The sequence below is a fragment of the Dermacentor silvarum genome, chromosome 10, assembly GCF_013339745.2.
Source record: "Dermacentor silvarum isolate Dsil-2018 chromosome 10, BIME_Dsil_1.4, whole genome shotgun sequence".
Lineage (NCBI taxonomy): Eukaryota > Metazoa > Arthropoda > Arachnida > Ixodida > Ixodidae > Dermacentor > Dermacentor silvarum.
Genome location: NC_051163.1, coordinates 20,509,637 through 20,521,190, shown reverse-complemented (window position 1 = coordinate 20,521,190; position 11,554 = coordinate 20,509,637). Strand labels below are relative to the sequence as shown.

Sequence of the window (11,554 nt, the reverse complement as noted above, 5' to 3'; positions counted from 1 at the left end):
TTTTCAAACTGCTATGAACAAGGATGAATACACCACCACCACGCGCATTGTGATCCTTCCGGTATGTGGTATAGAATGAAGGAAATATTTTACTATCAGTCATGTTGCTGTCCAGCCATGACTCTGTTCCAATTACCACATGTGCATTTGTCATTTCTAAGAGGGAGAGGAGCTGATCAGTGTTGTTTTATTGCGATAGCAATTATATGGACACTTCAACCGGATTTCTGTCGTTGCCGTTGCCGTTGCCGTCGCCGTCGCCGTGAGGTTCCGTATAAAGTCCAAGGGCGATAAAATCGTCGCCGCGCGCCGTATTCCCCCGCGCGCCATCACGGAGAGCGAGCGCACGGCGGAAAGCAAACGCGACCGTCGCGCGAAAGGCCGTAGAGGTATGGGACGTATGGGAGGGAGGCGGGGCGACGCTGAGCTGCGGCACGAAATGCGTATCTTGCAACCGGGCGCAAGGGGAACTGGCCACTCAATCTCCCACGCGAAAGCAAGAAAGCGGGAAGGCAGCGCGGAAGGGAGGGGGCGGGGGCAGCTTCTACTCTGGCAGCAACTGCGTTTTGCTTTGCCCGGCTGTGGCGGTCGCCCGCACCGTCTCTTATCTCCACATGGCTCTGACCTTTGTATGCGCTGTACATTCGCCGCTCAGTTTCCGTTGAAGCGATAGACCGTACGAACCTTCGCCCGCTGCAGCGGCTGCGCTTGCTGCCAGCGTTTTGACAGTCGTTGTCTGCGGTCATTCCGTGTGATCTATTCATGTTTGCTTGTGCGCGCTGACACCACGCTTGTTGATTCAGTTAGTAAGCGAATGTGTCCAAGTTTATGCACCCGATAAAACTACTATCCCTACACCGAATAGCTCTCTACTAATTTGCTATCGCAATTGATGCTTCCTTTTCGGGCGAAACTGCTACATTTTTTAAACTGCGACAATTAATGACAATGCAAACAAGGCCACTTTTAGTAACAGTTCGTGGGTTAGCTGAAGGGCATGGTGATGGCTATTCGTCTACGCATGTGATAGTCTGTTTCAGTGTTGTACATGAAAGTTTTTTTATCCAAGTGTTGTTATTAAAGAGCAGTTTCAGTTTTCCTCCGCGCTATTTAGCAAACTGTAGAAGCTTTTTTCTTTGTTCCCGAAGATTGGGCGAATAGTCCTCGCTAATTGTCCAGTCTGTATCCCTTAGTTTTGCCGCATTTGAAAGGATTCTGTTCTTATCCTTAAAAGACTAGAATTTCGCAATCAGGAGCCTCTTCTTGTCTGGCACATATCTGCCTAGTCTATGCGCTCTTTCAATGGTCGCAGCATCAACAGATATACTCAACTTCTCAGAATAAAGGAGATAATGTTTCTCTCAGACTGTTCCCATGATTCGTTTACATTGTCAAGGATGCCGTAGAAAATTAAGTTGTTTCTACGGGACTGGTTCTCCAAGTCATCGTGTGATGACTGTAGTAACGTGCACGCGGCATCAAGTTCTACCTCATGCGTTAGCGGGAGCACCAATGACACATTATATTCAATGAGCTTGACTTTGTCATTAAGTTTTGTTAGCTTTTCTTCGAGCGTCTTTTGCTCAAGCCGAATGGAACGTAGTTCTTCCAGTATCATGGACTGCTGCTGCTGCTGCTGTATCAATGGTATTTTTACAATAGTATAGAACATCTGCTTTTCCTGTTCAGGGGACAAAGGCCTCGGGTTTAGTTCTACGTCTCCCGCAAGCAAAAGCAGTTGTGGCAAACGGTGTAGCGTGCGTAAAGAAAGGAAAAGCACGCAGCAGAACACCTGGGTGTTTTTCTTCGTTCACGCGCGAGTTTTCGAAAACACCTGGAAGCACAGATTTCAAGTGAAGCTGAATGCCTAACTGTAGTCATATATCATAATAGTTTGCGCAGAATTAACAATGCCCTGCCAACGCTCTTATTGCACATAATACTGAGCCTGCAATGTCCGCACTAACCGTTTGTATATAGGCAAGACATCGTACATATATATATACCGAGATAAGTCCACACTTTTCTGATTCGATTTCTCTGGACCACACTCCCATGAGAGGCCATGCTGATGAGATGTTACGGAAAGGGAAGATCATCACCACGACGCTTCTACTAATTTTTATAACCAGCCATGCCTCTTCAGACCTCGACTGGGGTTTTGTGAGTATGAACTGGCGTCGTTAATCTAATGTCGTTTTTATATTCGTATTGCCACGTGTACGTATTTATATATCCCGATAACCATCTTTTACAGGCTAACAATTGCTCAAAACTATCGCCCAGCGCTAGACGTGCCTTTTTGTATCGGAAATTTCTTGAATGTAATCGCTAGTCCTATGTGTTGTTTATGTTGTTACTGAGCCTTGTGTAATCCGACTGCGTGCGCGAGACTGGTGTACATTCTAGAACTTATGCGAGCACCTGCAATTACGCTGGAAGGTTGACTGAGTCGTGTCTAAATAGCCGACGCTTCTGATACGCAAATCAGTCTTCGACGAGCCACTACGGTGTGCCGCTGTAGTTGGGCTGAGTGTTACCTGTGTTGCTGGGAACAAGTTCGCCCAATAAACAGTTAGTTTGGTGACTTGTATTGTGCCATTATGGTAGTTCACCATCACTACAACGTGGCTGTATTTCCTTTTTATTTTATCGTAGCACATGTTATACTTTCCAAGTACAATCACGGTGTCGCCGTCGTATCGTACCTAACCTAACCTAACCTAACCTAACCGTACAGCTACCTGTAAAAATTACGGCAGAATTAAAAACTAAATTCTCGGGTTTTACGTGCCAACACCGTGGTATGCTTATGAGGCACGCCGTAGTGAGGGACTCCAGGGTTAATTTTGACAATCTGGGGTTCTTTAACGTGCACGGGCGTTTTTCCATTTCACCCCCATCGAAATGCGGCCGCCGCAACCGGGATTCGATCCCGTGACCTCGGGCTTAGCAGCGCAACACCTAAGTCACTACGCCACCGCGGCAGGTAAAATTACGGCAGAAATCATCGATCGCCTATCGCCGATCCTGGATATAGTGTAGAAAGGGTCCAAGCTCATTGGCACATACCAGGAACGAAACAGAAAGAGAGGAAGAGAGAGAGAAAGAAAGAAAGAGAGAAAATCACCACGAAGGGCAGAGAAAGAAAGAGAGAAAGAGAGAGAAAAACAAAGATGGATATAGAGAGAGGAAGAGAGAAAGAAAGGAAATCACCCCGAAGGTCAGAGAAACAAAGAAAGAAAGAGAGAGAGAGAGAGAATATCACCACGAAGGTCAGATACAAACACAAGCTTCGCTTACTCCCATTTTCTCGACAGGGGAATGGCTGGTGATTTATTAATGCTTTGAATAGGTTTGATTCAGGCAATCTTGTTGCACCATGTTTATTTTAGTTTCATTTCTGTGTTATTACGGTGGAGGCCGCATTGTGGTGAACTTGTGAACGAAGTCATATTGTCTATTTCTATCATTCAGTAGGACAACATCGAAGCACCTACCTGGCTTACGTATCCGAAGCGTTGCCTTTGAAATTACCTTTAGATATGATGTTTCATTACAGCATTTCTTGAAGTCAGTGTTTGTGTAAATCAATCCTTAAACGGTCAGGAATGAGAAAGTTCGAAATACAAATACACCTTCAAGCGCATATAGTATGAAATATGTGAAATTCATCAAGTTCATTTGCACGCATTTATACCTTGACCCACGCAAGATGACAGAAGTAGCCCCAGAAGTGTAAATAAAGCAGGGGCGCGCGAGATTGCAGTGGTTATCTGTAACTTTAGTTTTCAACCAATCACGACGCAACGAGTTCCAAACGCCACTGGGTGATGATGCGATCGGAAGCGGTGTAGTGATTCGTTTGCGTGATTAAAATTGTATATATTTTGATATCGCTGCCGTGACCTACGCTAGAAGCACCGTTATGCCACGTACACACTAGCGGAAAAACGCGCGCGGCGCGCCGCCGGCGGCAAGACGGGCGCCGCGAAAGCAGCCGCGAAACGGGTTTTTGTTGCCGCGGCAGGGATCGCTCCTGGACCGATTTCTTGCGGTTTGCCGCGTGCCGCGGGTGAAGGAGACCAATGAGAGCGGCCCGCTTCCGTGACGTGCGCGCGGGAAACTGGTGCCATGCGGACCCGCCCGACCGCTTGTTTCTCGTTTCGCACTATCCTCTGCACGCGTGAGCTCCCGGATAGTTCGAGAAGGGGAGAGGAGTCTAGTCTGTCACGTGATTACAGCAGCGTCGCGCCGCCGGTTGGTGTGGCCGCCCTGCCGCTGCTGCGTTTTGCCGCCGGCGGCGCGCCGCGCGCGTTTTGCCGCTAGTGTGTACGTGCCATTAGTCTACGCAACCAGCAACAGAAATATCGTGGCTCGAAAATTGTTCGAGGGCCCTTTTAACAATGTGCAAAAGCTCACTTCCAGTATTTACCATATCCCTCATTAAAGCGAAACTTTATGTGCCCTCTTTCCCAGGTATTTAGCGCTTCTGCTCAGTCGGCTTCTTGCCGAGTAAGGTGGGCCGGTCATGCAGATTGTGAAATAGTAAACTAGGCTGATGAAAAAAAAAAATCCGGGGATACCTAAGCACCTCTTATGAGTTGTGAATGCGAAAGCATCAATGTCCAAATGAACGCCGCTGAGCGGTCCTTCGAGGTTTATGCTGTTTCGAGTTTTACGAATACATTGGTGCGAGCGATTTTCTTTTTACATTTATACGTTAGCATGTTGGCTGTAGACCGGAATAATTTGGATTATATTGACGAGAAATCAAGGACGCCGCATGCCACCGGCATCCTGCGCAACGAGAGACCGAGGAAGCTGCAGCGGACACCAACGGGGCACCAACGCGACGCCCCTCGGCGTCCCGTCGCCTTATCTGATCCGTCGAGGCACGCCTGGTGACGTGGCGTCGCGGCGATACCCTCTCCCCTACACCTAGTGCGCTAAGGGGCAGCAGGTGTTCACTTTCGCCCGCTCCGCTCCGTCGAGGGCCAAGCCAGCAAGCGCGAGCGAGCGTCACGAGCACGAGAGGGACACTAGTGACGTGGCGTCGCAGCCAGTGGGAATTTAGGTGCTACTAAAATTTCCAAGGTTGTGCCAGTGTTCAAGAAAAGGGATAAGATGAATATGTCCAATTACCGACCAATGTCCGTATTGTCCCCATTTTCTAAGGTTCTTGAGAAGCTAGCTCGGTTAGGTACGTTTTTCGCAGCGCACGTTTATGATAAAGAGCAATACGGATATATAAAAGGAAAGTCGACTGACACAGCGTTAATTAACATTCTGGAAAAAACTAAAATAAACTTAGTGCAGTGGGGAAGAGTCCGCAGCCATTGAGAGAGTATGACGAAGTCCAGCAGCCCGAAGAGCGCGAGACAGCGACCGACGCTCTTGAGCCAATTCTGTTGGACTTCGTCATCCTCTTCCACACTGGATACTATACTTCCATGCCGGCCGGATGCATCCGAATACCGGCCAGCCTCAGAACTTGCTCAATGTGCCGTGGAGTGCCACCAACTTGCACGCTCATTTACATCAGTGACACAATTAAGATCTTCAAAAAGAGCGCCTTGACCCGGCTGAACCTAGCCCTACCTTCCCTGTTGGCTCGTTCGTGTGGCTTTCAATTCCATGCCCCACCCCTGGTCTCTCCCGCAAGTTTGCAGCGACATATCACGGTCCCTGCCGGATCGTTGAATGCACATCGCCGGTGAACTACGTCGTCGAGCCTGTGACACCTCCCACCGACAGACGCTGCCGCGGTCGTGAAACAGTCCACGTGAGCCGCTTAAAGCCCTACTATGACCCTCTGGTGCTTGCCTCACCTTGAGTCACCTGGATGGCTCCTCTTCGCCGCCGGGGCCAATGTAGTGGGGAAGAGAGTCCGCAGCCATTGAGAGAGGATGACGAAGTCCGGCAGCCCGGAGAGCTTGGGACAGCGACCGACGCTCTCGAGCCAGGCTGTTGCGTAGCCCTAACTGCTTTATAACTAAACCCCCTGACATTAGAAACAAAATTATTAACCACGGATATTTTCATGGACCTAACCAAGGCTTTTTATCTTCTGAACCACGACATATTACTAAAACAAATTGAAAGGTATGGTATTCGTGGAGCAGCCTTGAGCCTAATTCGTACATATTTGAGAGACCGGCAGAAGTATGTTGTGGTTAACAATATGTCGTCATCTGAAATGATAACAGCCGACTTCCCCAGGGATCCATATTATAGCCCTTTTCTTTTTCTGGCATACATCGACAATTTACCCGACTATCTCTCAGAAGACTGCATTTTATACGCTTACGATACCAATATTTTCCTGACAGCTGGTACGGAAAGATATCTGTACAAAAAAAAAAGTAATGTCGTCCTGCTAAAACTATCTAACCGGCTTCAACCCGGCTTCTCACAAACACAAAGAAAAGTAACTATATAGTTTTCACGGCAAAAAACACCTGACTAATGAACACTAAATCATTAAACTTCAACAACTCTCCTTAAAAAGAGTTAACGAGGCGAAATTTTCAGGCGTCTACCTCGACAGTCAACTAAAGTGGCATAAACATATCATGAAACTACACTAACAATCTATAAGAAACTCCCAATACTGTATAAACTACGTTAAATTTTTCCTGTGAGCACACGCCGTACTTTTTATGCCAGTTTTATACATTTGCATATTACGTATGCTATTATCATGTCCGGACTCACGTACCCCAACACTTTATTTGGCAATTATTGCAGCACAATATACAGCGCTTCGAGCTAGTCTCTATACCTAAAAAGACCGAGCTCAATCACATTCGCATGCCACTTACTTGATACCCGTGAAACATTGTATTGATTACCACGTTATCATTTTGCTTTGCAAAATCATGAACAAAATCTTACTACGTCCTTCTGTAAAAATTAATTATCAAAATACCACATACCCATTAGGATCAGTCACCTCGAAAACGCTAACTGCTCCAAAATTTCGCACTAATTACGGATCACTTACATTCTCGCATGCCGCATCCCAGCTAGGGAATAAATTATCAACAGATCTAACAGCACAACAGCCATATCTACCAGCTACAAAACCAACCTTCACTCTTTTATACTGGCGTCACTTGTTCAATGAGTATGTACCATGTTTGTAATTTTTAGATGCGATGCATCTTATGCTCGGGGCTATGTCACTCCCTCCCTCCGCCGTGCGGCGTCCACTTCCGGTTCCGATTCCGGTTCCGGAAGCCAGCTTCCGGCTTCCGGAGAACGCTTCCGGCGTTTTGCCCGAATGATCCCCCGTTGCTTCGCCCACTCATCATCATTCACTTCGTCCTGTCATTCTCCTCCCGCAACGCCGCGATGAGTGCCACGAACAGCGCCAGCGTCAACGCCAGCGTCAACGCCAGCGTCAACGCCAGCGTCAACGCCAGCGTCAACGCCAGCGTCAGCGCCAGCGTCAGCGCCGTGGACAGCGCCGCGGAGAAGAGGGCTCGAGCCGCTGCCACGAAACGGCAGCGGCGACAGGCCGATCTGAAAACTAATGGGAACTTGAGTCGGCGCCATGGCTGCTTCGCATACTACTCAGGGTTCCCCTACGGGAAGATGGCGTAATTTTTTTTTTCTTTTTTAGAATGTTGATGTTAGTGCGCCCCGTAAGAATTTTCCTGGGAATCCACAATGCTTTTAGTTATACGAACTTTTCTTGACTGTATGGTTGTCATCGCTTATGGTATGTTGCGCTATTTTGTTTGGTGCACTCCTGTTTCACAAATGCATGAAAGATGCAGAATAGTAGAGATTCATGGCTAAGACGTAGTTGATGTTTGTTTTCCCAACAGGACACGAATGCCGTCGACTACGTTGCAGGAAAGCCTTGCAAGTCAAGTGCTGACTGCGAGCCAACAAAAGAATATTGTTGCGTGAAACAAGGTTATCGATATAGACAAGGATTTTGCAACTATAGAGGTGTAGACGGAGAAAGGTGCAGCAATTTTCTTGCCAGAGATAACGAGAATAACAACTACTATGCCCCTTACCTTTATCGGTGCCCTTGTGTGCAACCAAGTGAGTAGTATAATTTATTTTCTTCTCTTTGAAGATCCCACCTGGTTGATGTGACCTAAATAAAGGTTATATCCTACAAAGTATCCCCCTCTTCGTAATCGACAGCTTTCGTAAAGAAATGTTGCATTTCGTGCGGTTAACTTGCACTGGCTACTGTGTGTGCGAATACAAAACGATTGGAAAGTGACGTCGCCGTTGCGATTAGGACCAACGCAGTGGTTTCCATTTACTACGCACCCACGCGCGCACGCAAAAATGAAAGATTATGAAAACGGAAAGACGTATAGATTGTTTCCATTGACGTGATCACGGCAGCCATCTTAGGGTACTAACACGTCGAAAAGCTGCGTAAACAAGAAATCACCGCCCATGCACCCCGTACAGATGGTAAACCAGCGAAGCTGAAATGAGCGGCCCCGGTATGAGCCACACGTGATTGCTTTTTCTTTCTTTCTTTCTTTCTTTCTTTCTTTCTTTCTTTCTTTCTTTTTTTTCTTTTTTTCTTTCTTTTTTTCTTTTTTCTTTCTTTCTTTTTTTCTTTCTTTCTTTCTTTCTTTTTTCCCTGGCTCATGCCGGCATATCCCTGGCGCATACCCGCATATCCAATGCGGGTATGAGCCACACGTGATTTTATTATCGTTAATCGTGACATAATTGAGGAGCATGTGATGTTATCGGTGTCATGACCTATCAGTCATGTTAGTCATACATTCGTACCCTTCCATGCCAATTTTGGTCAATACTAAGTGAAGGAGACGCGAGTTTTCGCCTCCAAAAATTGTTGTTCTACGCGTCGTTTTGTCCGCGGACGTGATCCGCCAGAACCTAGCCATATATAGCTTCGCTGTAAAATGTGGCACAGGCACGTCTTGCACCAAGTGACAAATTAATAGCCGTGATAAACCGCTGGTAAAGATATTCACCGTCAAAAAGAAAAACGATATACGCATACGATAATATTGTGCACTGACGTCATCTTGGCCGCCATGTTTTATTTCTAGCACGGTGAGAAGCGGCGTTCAGGACGTCATGTGCTAACTAAAGTGACGCGCACATAGATACTGAAGGCTACATATAGATGTAGCTTTCGTCATGTCACATTTCTCGTGTCCGCTGTGTTCACGACACCGTTATTGCTGATAGCCCGATATCAAGTTTTAAGTGAGAAGCACTTTAGGGGACCGGGATGTCGGTGGCTAATGTGACATCACGTCGTCGTGGTCACGCGCAAAACCAAGATCTCAAAACACGGTCAAAACAAGCGCAGAATTGATGAAAGCCGCTTCAAAACAAACACTATGCAGAATCTTTTAAAAGACAGGAATAATCAAGTATTAAGCGCATTATTAGCAGAAATTCGTGAAAATCGCTTCCGAAACGCCAGTCTGGTACCAGAGCAGTGCAGAAGGGGGCTCCACCACCCCACAAGCGCTCGATTCGTCCTCACTTGTGCCCGAATAGCACAAGAATAACTTAAGGGAAACACCGGCGCATCACTGCTTCGCAATTTCCAAGGTTCCACGTTAGTGGAACTGCATTAGCGCTGGAGTTGAACTGCACAAGCGCAGAATTTGAATCCAGCGCTTAATGTAGCTTCAATCCGGCTCAAATCCTGTCCTTGTGTAGTTCAAACCAACGGTGAGTTAATATAAGGGAAACACCGGTGCATTACTGCTTCGCACTTCCCCAGGTTTCACGTTGGTGGAGCTGCATTAGCGCTGCATTTGAACTACACAAGCGCACTATTTGACCAGGATTGCTGCTACATTAAGCGCTGGTTTTTATATATAAAAGGGTAGTCGGGTCATTCCCCACGTCGCAAGCTGCCGCGGCCGCGGCCGCCTGCGCAACAGTAATCTTTACCGGGAAACGTACGCGGGGGACGCTACGTGCTTCGCATTGTTAGCAGGAGCGCCTTGTAACTATATATGTGGTTTGGATGTTTCTTTTTTTTTTCTTTTTTTTTTTTGCTACGTAGACTGTTTCCGCTACTGTCTGATCCTAAATTGAAGTGGTATTCGTCGTGCGTCTACTCTTTTTCTTGCCTTTTTCGTGAATTGCAGGCTGTGAACGTGTACGTCTTAATCGATTACATTTAACGAAAGCGCCATTGCTATCAGCTTGCAGGACTTAGGGAATAAAGGGAGAGCAACCTCTTTACCGTAACATCATATCTATCAATAATGAACTGCCGTTTCACACTTTGAGGTCCAAATTAGGGGCAATTTGATTCCTGCACCTGTGCCACGTACATGTTAACGGCGCTACCGAGAACGAGACACGGAATGCATTGTGCTAACATTGAATACAAGGACTAACTAAAGCACCACCGGCGCTTGACGAGTTTAATTCATGGCGTGTACCACTATTGTCGTGGCTGTTGCAAATTGTCTGAACTGTTTTATTGATTGTTTACTTTGCTATGTCGGAATCGAATTAAGAAACTCATTGTCTCTTTTATATGCCATGGGTCCGAAGTCTACCCATTTTTCCGTCGTGCTGGTCTTTGACGAGAAGTATTCTGAATGCAAACGTTAGAACCGAATGAGAAGGAAGGCCTGGTTTGTTTGTGCCCTGACCAAGTCTTTTCGCACCGCCTTTTTTACTCTGCAGACTATACGTGTCATCGACGTCACGGTCTCCATACGTACGGCACTTGCCAACCGTACAGCCGCGTCAAGCCTGGTTAATACGCGATGGAGCACTTGAGCAACCAGATTAAAAAAAAAAGACATGTGATCGTTTAACCAGCGAGAATATCAACTTATAAGTTTCATTGCAGTTGAATAAAAATGCTTGGAGTCACAGGAGTTTTTCTCACTCACTCACAAGAATGTGCGCAGAAGCCATTGCTTCATATATCGGCTGAGAGTTTACCTGGCTGTAGTGAAGCGTCGCTTAGTACGGAGTATTTAAAATAAGCTATACGAAGAATTAATAAATGTCAGTCCCGTCCTTTTTTGTGCAGAGATAGAAAACACGCTTCAGAAAATGGGCGATAATTCTGGTGAAATATTATATTCTATAAGAAAGGCACGCCGGATGCATCCCCGACTTTGAGTCGTGCCTATATATATACAGTCAAGTGAGCGCTAATGGCGTGAGGTACACAGACGGCGTAAAAGTATGGGATATGGATGATGATACACCCGAACTGACGAGAATGCAAAACGACAAAAAGGGCGGACAGACGGACGAAAGGACGGACAGGAGCGTCAAAAATGCAGTTTGCAATTTTTACTCCGAGTGGCAAATACAAACTGCGAACAACAATAAGAGTCAACAAATACATACACACAAAAAAATTATGGTCGCTCCCTTTTTCATAGTAATTGGTAGAACACGAAAGTGAAACGTGTCTTCACGGAAGCTGTTGCACGTTTAATTCGTGAACTCACAGTTCGCTGCAGAGAAAGGCGCACGATTTGCGGGACGGCGACCGTGTTGCTTGTTTGCTTCGCGCGCGGCGTACTGTTGGCGAACGGCGTTCAAA

The 11,554-nt window shown here is 46.7% G+C and overlaps 1 long non-coding RNA gene across 1 annotated transcript; it reads left to right on the top strand.

The window, feature by feature from the left end:
• Positions 1 to 2,001: 2,001 nt before the first annotated feature.
• Positions 2,002 to 10,871, top strand: LOC119465870 (uncharacterized). The gene is made up of 3 exons (XR_005194939.2): positions 2,002 to 2,163; positions 7,836 to 8,061; positions 10,675 to 10,871. It is a non-coding gene; the product is annotated as an uncharacterized LOC119465870 (long non-coding RNA).
• The last annotated feature ends 683 nt before the right edge of the window (positions 10,872 to 11,554 follow it).